Raw genomic sequence first — 8,034 nt, 5'->3', positions numbered from 1 at the left:
TTAAGGTCCTGTATCATCATCATGATAAGTGATTTTAGATCTGAATCTTGATTTTCCAGTGTGATGGTATATCCAGGATTTGCTATGGTAGGAGCTTTGGGTTCTGATGATGCCATGTAACCTTGGTTTCTGTTGCTTCTGTTCTTAAGCTTGCCTCCTGCCATCTGGTTATCTCTAGTGCTACCTGCCCTGGCTAAATATGACTGGGGCCTGTTCTTCCTCTGATCCTGGTTGTGTCAGACAGAACTCCTCAGAGTTCAGTTGTCTCTGTGATCCTGTGATTCTGTGATCCTGTGATCCTGAGATCCTGGGTGTGTCAGAGCTCCTGGGAATCAAGCTGCCTCTGGGACCCTGAGATCCTGGTGTGACCAAGCTCATGGGATCTTGTGAACCTGGGCATGTTAGAGCATCTGGGAGGGGATCTTCTTTTGGCTGTTGTGGGACTGGCTGCGGAGTTCATACCCAAGGTCTGCTTGGGGTACTGGCCCAGACTGGAAGAAACCTGTGCCATTGGTTGGGTGGGGTTCCTGGGTGCTCAGGTCTTGCTGGGTCCAGTTACTTCTGATGTTGGGGCAGATTTTGTGTCCTCCTCACCTCTGATCCTATGATCCTTCTCACTGACTTCTTATGGAGAAGCTATCTTTGGGAACTGACCATATCCTCACCATGTCACAACTTCAGAGCTTGCCTGAAATTTCCTCACAGTACCCAGAAACAATAGAAAGAGCACAGGGGCCAAATCCTCATTCTTTTTTTAATTAATCATTTTATTTTTTTACATTTCAAGTGATATCACCCTTCCTGGTTACCCCTCCCCAAACTCCATCCCATCTACCCTCTCCTCCCTCCCTTTTGCCTCTATGAGGATGCTCCACAACCCACTCACCCACTCCCACCTCACTGCTCTAGCATCCTCCTATGCTGGGGCATCAAGCCTCCCTCCACTCCCACTGATGTCAGATAAGGCCATCCTCTGCTATGTATGTATTGGATCTGGAGTACTGACTCCCTACATGTATACTCTTCAGTTGGTGGTTTAGTCCCTGGGAGCTCTGGGTGGTCCAGTTAGTTGATATTGTTCTTCTTATGGGATTGCAATCTGCTTCATCTCCATCAGTCTTTCCCCTAGCTCTTCCATTGGGGCCCTGGGCTTAGGCCAATGGTTGGGTGTGAGTATCTGCATCTGTACTGGTCAGGTGCTAGTAGAACCTCTCAGGGAACAGCCATATCAGGCTCCTGTCAGCAAATGCTTCTTGGCATCAGCAATCGTGTGGGGGTTTGGTGTCTGCAGATGGGATAGATCCCTAGGTGGGGCGGTCTCTGGATGGCCTTTCTTTCAGTCTATCTTCTGTTTTTTGTCCCTGTCTTTCCTTTGGACAAACATTTCTGGGTTAAAAATTTTGAGATGCGTGGGTGGCCCCATCCCTCAACTGGGGGCAGTGCCAATCTACTGGAGGTGGTCTCTACACGTTGTATCTCCCCTTTGTTGAGTATTTTGGTGAAAGTCATTGGCATTGGTATTTTATATACTTTACAATAACATGAGAAACAAAGTCACAAGCTATCAGAAACAATGGCTGACATACATAGAATATGTTTGCATTCGTAGGTCTCCTTCTTCCTTCTCCCAAGATTAATAGAACATTCAGCCTCTTGCATTGAGCTTCAAGTGTAGCTCCTGAAGTGTAGTGCCAGCAGACCAAGAACTCTGTCAGCAGACCCTGACCTGTCTTGACTCTGACCGACAAGCATGCCTTCACAGAGGCAGGCAAAATGGCTCCGAACAGTCATGTTTGTGATCAAACTGACTTCACATTTTGTCTTCAATAGGAACCATCAGCCTCCATGCGTTAGCTGAAAATGTGCCATTTTGAATATATTGATTAAATTTCATGTTTAATGTTAATAAGATGTAAGAAAGAGTATCACATTCGGAGAATAAACTTGCAAACCTATTTCATTGCAATAAACAAATCACTGACACAATTAAGTAAACTATAGAGACAAAAATGCTATAATCTTAATCATTAATGTTGGCTTCAGAAGGATTGTAGAATAAGAAAAGAACTTTAGGCAGAAATGTACAGTTGCAAGAATCTAACAAGCCCAGTTCCTTCAAGGATGGGGTTGCTTACAGGATGAAGGCCAGTTTCTAAATAGTTACTGCAGAAACACAGCTCTGACTTACTCTCCTTTGAAAAACCGTCTTTTGGTATCTATTTCTTGGGAGAGATCCAAGCAAATGCTTATGTATTCCATATTTTCTATGCAGATAATTGAATGAACTCAAGATAATAGCTCACATAAATGACAAAATATGGGCCAGGCAGTGATGGTGCAAGCCTTTAATCCCAGCGCTTGGAAGGAAGAGGCAGGCCGATTTCTGAGTTCAAGGCCAGCCTGGTCTACAGAGTGAGTTCCAGGATAGCCAGGGCTATACAGAGGAAACCCTGTCTCAAAAAACAAAACAAAACAAAAACAAACAAACAAAAAAGGACAAAGTATCTGGACCAACATCCCTCAGAGAGTCCATTACTTTGTCATCGGTGACTTCGTCAGTGGCAGTGTCTTCATGATATGTTGATCAATGGAATAGAATTGAAGACCCAGAAATAAAATCACACATGGTCTCTGAATTTTTGGCAAAGACACCCAAAGTATACAATGGAGAAAAGAAAGCATCTTCAATAAATGGTGCTAGTCTAACTGGCTGGCTGTATGTAGAAGAATGAAAATAGACCTGTATTTACAGGGGAAAATTTCCTAAACAGAACCCCAATGGCTCATGCTCTAAGATCAAGAATTGATAAATTGGACCTCATGAAACTGGAAATGCTATGTAAGGCAAAGGACATAGTCAATAAGAAAAATCGGCAACCTACAGATTGGGAAAACATCTTAAGTAACTCCACATCCGATAGAGGGCTGATGTCCAAAATATATGAAGAACTCAAGAAGCTAACCACCAAAAACCAACTCAGTCAAAAAATGGGGTATAGAACTAAACAGAGAATTCACAAGAGAGGAATCTCGAATGGCTCAGAAGCACTTAAAGAAATATTCAAAGTCCTGAGTGATCAGGGAAGTGCAAATCAAAATGACCCTGAGATTCCACCTTACACCAATCAGAATGACTAAGATCAAAAGACAGCACATTTTGGTAAGGATGTGGAGAAAGAGGAACACTCTTCATAGCTGGTGGGATTGCAAACTGGTACAACCACTCTGGAAATCAATCTGGAGGTTCCTCAGAAAATTGGAAATAGATCTACCTGAAGACCCAGGTATGTCATTCTTGGGAATATACCCAAAAGATGCCCCACTATGCCAGAGGGGAACGTGTTCCACTATGTTCATAGCGGCCTTGTTTATGATAGCCAGAGGCTGAAAAGAACCCAGATATCTCATGACAGAAGAATGGATACGGAAAATGCGATTCATTTACACAATGGAATACTACTCAACTATTAAGAATGAGGACGCACTTGGGAGGCAGAGGCAGACGGATTTCTGAGTTCGAGGCCAGCCTGGTCTACAGAGTGAGTTCCAGGACAGCCGAGGCTACACAGAGAAACCCTGTCTCGAAAAAAACCAAAAAAAAAAAAAAAAAAAAAAAAAAAAAAAAAAAAAAAAAAAAAAAAAAAAAAAAAAAAGAAGAAGAAGAAGATATCCTGAGTTTTGCAGGCAAATGGATGGAACTAGAAAATATCATCCTGCCCATTGGCAGAACAATTGGTTGAACTCCAAAGTATGGAAACTAATCCCCACTTGTGTAATTTCAGAACGGGGAAGATTAGTTTCCTTCCAGACAGAAAAGAGTGGAAGAGTCTTTCTTGAAGCTGGAAAGTGCTGACCTAGAACTCTTGGACTCCCATTACCATCCTGTTTCAACTTCCCGAGTAACTGGGACTACAACTCCAGCCCAACAGCATGGACCCACAGGCTACTCTAAATGTGACTTTTAAAAATGAAACTCAAAGCTTTCTGGTTTTGGATCCAGAAAATACAACCTGGGCTGATGTTGAAGCTATGGTAAAAGTTTCATTTGATCTGAATACTATCCAAATAAAATACCTGGATGAGGAAAATGAGGAGATATCCATCAATAGTCAAGGAGAATATGAAGAAGCACTTAAGATGACTAACATTAAGCAAGGAAATCAACTACAGATGCAAGTCCATGAAGGGTAGGTACTATGCTGCAGATGAAGCATTCCCCCAGAATGTAGTAGAAAAACAAGTGGCTGCCAGATCAGGGAAGAAGCCAGTTGCACATTATTCTTCACTGGCGAGAGTCGTGGGATCAGATATGAAGACCACAGAGGAGCCTACACCGGAGCCATGTTCTCCTGCTCCTTGTGACACAAACCAGCCTCAAGACAAGCCCCCAGATTGGTTTACAAGCTACCTGGAGATGTTCAGAGAACAAGTGGTTAAGGAAACGGTGGAGAAACTTGAACAGAAGTTGCAGGAGAAGCTTGTCCTGCAGAAGCCACCCTTGGGTTCCTCACCCCCAGAAGTCTCAATGCCTATTTCAGAGGAAACCCTGTTTCTGCCAGAGAACCAGTTCAGCTAGCATATTGCTTGTAGCCACTGCCAAAAGAGGATCGTCGGTGTGAGCTACTAGTGTAGCCTGTGCCCATCTTACAACATTTGTGAAGATTGTGAAGCTGGACCATATGCCCATGACACTAACCATGTTTTGCTAAAGTTGCAGAGACCTGTTGTGATTTCCTCAGAGCCATTTTTCTACTCAAAGTATTCCACCCCTCATCTGCCTACTGCTTTGGAACAAGTCAGGCTCCAAAAACAAGTGGAAATAACTTCGTGAAAGCAGAAAAGCAAAGGTTGCGGGCTGAGAAGAAGCAGCAGAAGGCAGAGGTCAAGGAGCTTAAAAAGCAGCTTAAACTCCACAGGAAGATTCATTTGTGGAATTCAATCTATGGACTTCAGAGTCCCAAGTCCCCTTTGGGCCGACCTGAGAGCTTGCTGCAGTCTAATACCCTGATGCTTCCTTTGCAGCCCTGAGCCCCAGTTATGCCAACACTCAGTGCAGCGCTTGTGGATGAGAATTTGCCTGATGGGACTCATCTTCAGCCAGGAACCAAATTTATCAAACACTGGAGGATGAAGAACACAGGGAATGTAGAGTGGAACACAGATACAAAGCTCAAGTTCATGTGGGGAAACTTGACTCTGGCTTCTCCAGAGAAGGATGTTGTGGTTCCCTGCTTGAAGGCTAGCCACGTCAGGGTCGTGTCTGTGCAGTTCATCGCTCCAACCTTGGAGGGGACATACACTTCCCATTGGCGTCTCTCTCACAAAGGCCAGCAGTATGGGCCTCGGGTCTGGTGCAGTATCATAGTGGATCCTTTTCCTTCCTCTGAGAGCCCTGATAACATTGAAAGGGACGGGATTAGCTCAAGCAAAGCTGATGATTTCACCTGTGAGCAGGAGGAAGCTTTTCTTCTAGCTGAAAAAGAGATTCCACTGAGTGAGGTGACAAAGGAGACAGAAGGGACAGGAGCCAGTGCACCACAGAAGACCCAGCATGCTGCCAGTGAGGGGGGCTCTACATTCCATCTGTGGACCTTCTGACTGCCTAGGACCTGCTGTCCTTTGAGCTGCTGGATATAAACATTGTCCAAGAATTGGAGAGAGTGCCACACAACACCCCTGTGGATTCCACTGTATCAGCAAAGAGGAAGGCTGAGACCCCTGCTTCCATTGAAGAAACAGAGGAAGACCTGAGTGGGACCCAATTGGTGTGTGAGACTGTAATCCGATCCCTTACCTTGGATGCTGCTCCAGACCACAACCCTCTGTGCAGGCAGAAGTCCCCACAGAGGGAATTGCAGCTATACTCCACAGAGGAGCAGCAGCCATTTGTGCTGCCTGGATTCTGCAGAAAGGATTCTTCCTTGAAATTTGCCTTGCCTGAAGAAGGACCACGTGGAGATGAGAGGGAGGAGATTGTCCACGTTGTTGAGGAAAAAGTCGTTGAGGAAGAGGAGGAAGTCCAAGATGAAGAAGTTCAAAGTCAGTCTTCTGCTTCCTCTGAAGATTATATCATCATCCTGCCTGAGTGCTTTGATACCAGCTGCCCCCTTGGGGACTCCATGTACAGCTCTGCGCTCTCCCAGCCAGGCCTGGAGCGAGGGGCTGAAGGCGAACCTGGGATGGAGTCTGGGCAGGAACCTGCTGAGGCTAGAGAGAGATTCCGAGAGAGGGAGAGCCAAGCCATGGAAGCAGAGCATCAGCGACATCCTCACGACCTCATAGCCTCTGGACACGGGTGCCTCTAGTCCCTGAGGTGGCAGGACTTCCAGCAGCACTGTCCAAGAGCGCCCCTTGTGGACAGTACGAGTCATCAGGCGTGGATTCACCAGTTACCATCCAGGAAGTTCCCCCAGTCCCTGATCAGAGGAGAGCACAGAGGCTCAACAGGACTGGCAAACAGCAGACAGAGGAGCTGTGACCACTCAAGGCACCACAATGGGAGCAGCATTGCTGGAGGACTGGTGAAGGGGGCTTTGTCTGTTGCTGCCTCTGCATACAAGGCCCTGTTTTCTGGGCCACCAGTCACTGCACTGGCCATCGCTTCTGAAGATCAGACCGCAGCCCTGATGCCCCTTCTCTTTGAAATGGGATTCTGCGACAGGCAGCTGAACCTAAGGCTGCTGAGAAAACACAATTACAATACCCTGCAGGTTGTGACAGAGCTCCTTCAAGTGAATAACAACGACTGGTACAGCCACCGCTATTGAGGACTGACCTTGTAGTGTGGGTGGAAGCCCTTGCTTGCTTTTTTAATCTGATGAATCTATGTTGAGCATCTCTGAATTGTCAAAACAGTACCTGTTACAGTATTTTTTGGAGCAAATCAAAGGCCAGAACTTAAATTTTCACTTTAAAAATGGGATGAATGGTAGGAAGACAGTTTTCGACTGATCTGGACAGAACTCTGCCGCTGTAGTACGTGGAAGTGTGTAACTTGGACTTCCTGTAGACCGCTTTTCCTTCTGCTTGTATTGAAGTTGAGTATTTTCCTTTGGTTCATGTGGATGTTTTTAATAAGCTGTTAAATGTTAGTTTGGTTTTTCTGTTTTTTAAAGATTAGCCTTGAATGTTTTCAAGAATTATTCTCCTAATTTCTATAACCAATCCCAAGCTTCATAGCTATGTAAAGACAGCAGATCAAGAAAGTCATGTTCCTAAAAGACTTAGTAAGTAAGTAACTCTTTGCTTTCAGAAGACCTGGCAGGAACCTGGAAGGATGGAAGGCATGCTGGTTAACCCCCAGAACCTACTGAGCAATATCTGTCAAAGTAATTTTGCATAAATTTTATTTAAGGGAAATCCTGGGTAGTGTGAAATATTTTGCTAATCCTATAAAGAGGGGGATACCCACCTGTTACAGAAAGGGGAAGTTAACAGTCAGCAGATGGCAAGGAGAACAGGTACGTGCAGATATCTCAGTAAGGTTTGGGTGTGGGGAGGGGACACAGAAATGCTGGTGACTTCTCGAATACATGTAATCCCCTTCTGAGGTGGCCAGCCCTAGAGAGCCAAGAATAGGAAGTAGTATTTGGAGGCTAACCCACAAAAAGGTTAGTTTACCATTAGAATAAATGGGAAGACGCTTCCTTCTCAGAATTCTAGGTCTCATTTAGTTTATAAAAGGGAGCTTTGGATACAGATGGTGAAAGAAGAGGTAACACAACACTAAAGATTTTATTCATGGTAAGAGTTTGAGAGAAGGTATCTGGACTCCATCCAGCTCAAAGGGGAAAGATAGTTAAAATAGTATTATTTAACTTAGTTGGTATTTATAATAAATGACGATTTTAATTACTGATAATATGTTTATTTACAGTCTAACTCTTGAATGCTTCTAAATAAACCACAATTCAAACGGAAAAAAAATAAAAATAAAAAAATAAAATAAAATAAAGAAAATATAATCCTGAGTAAGGTAACAAAGACCCAAAAGGATATACATGGTATGTACTCACTAATAAGTGGATATTAGCC

At 44.4% G+C, this 8,034-nt stretch overlaps 2 pseudogenes across 1 annotated transcript; both read left to right on the top strand.

Annotated features, from left to right (window-relative positions):
- The first annotated feature begins 3,781 nt into the window (after window positions 1-3,781).
- On the top strand, window positions 3,782-6,784 carry LOC116100357 (annotated as a pseudogene). Its single transcript, XR_004122562.1, has one exon. The product of XR_004122562.1 is annotated as a next to BRCA1 gene 1 protein pseudogene (transcript).
- Window positions 6,785-7,444: 660 nt separating this feature from the next.
- Window positions 7,445-8,034, top strand: part of LOC116104125 — a 3,806-nt pseudogene continuing 3,216 nt past the window's right edge.

This window comes from Mastomys coucha, unplaced genomic scaffold (assembly GCF_008632895.1).
Source record: "Mastomys coucha isolate ucsf_1 unplaced genomic scaffold, UCSF_Mcou_1 pScaffold21, whole genome shotgun sequence".
In the NCBI taxonomy this organism is placed as follows: Eukaryota; Metazoa; Chordata; class Mammalia; order Rodentia; family Muridae; genus Mastomys; species Mastomys coucha.
The sequence above is the reverse complement of the archived record's forward strand: the minus strand, read 5'-3'. Positions and strand labels throughout refer to the sequence as shown.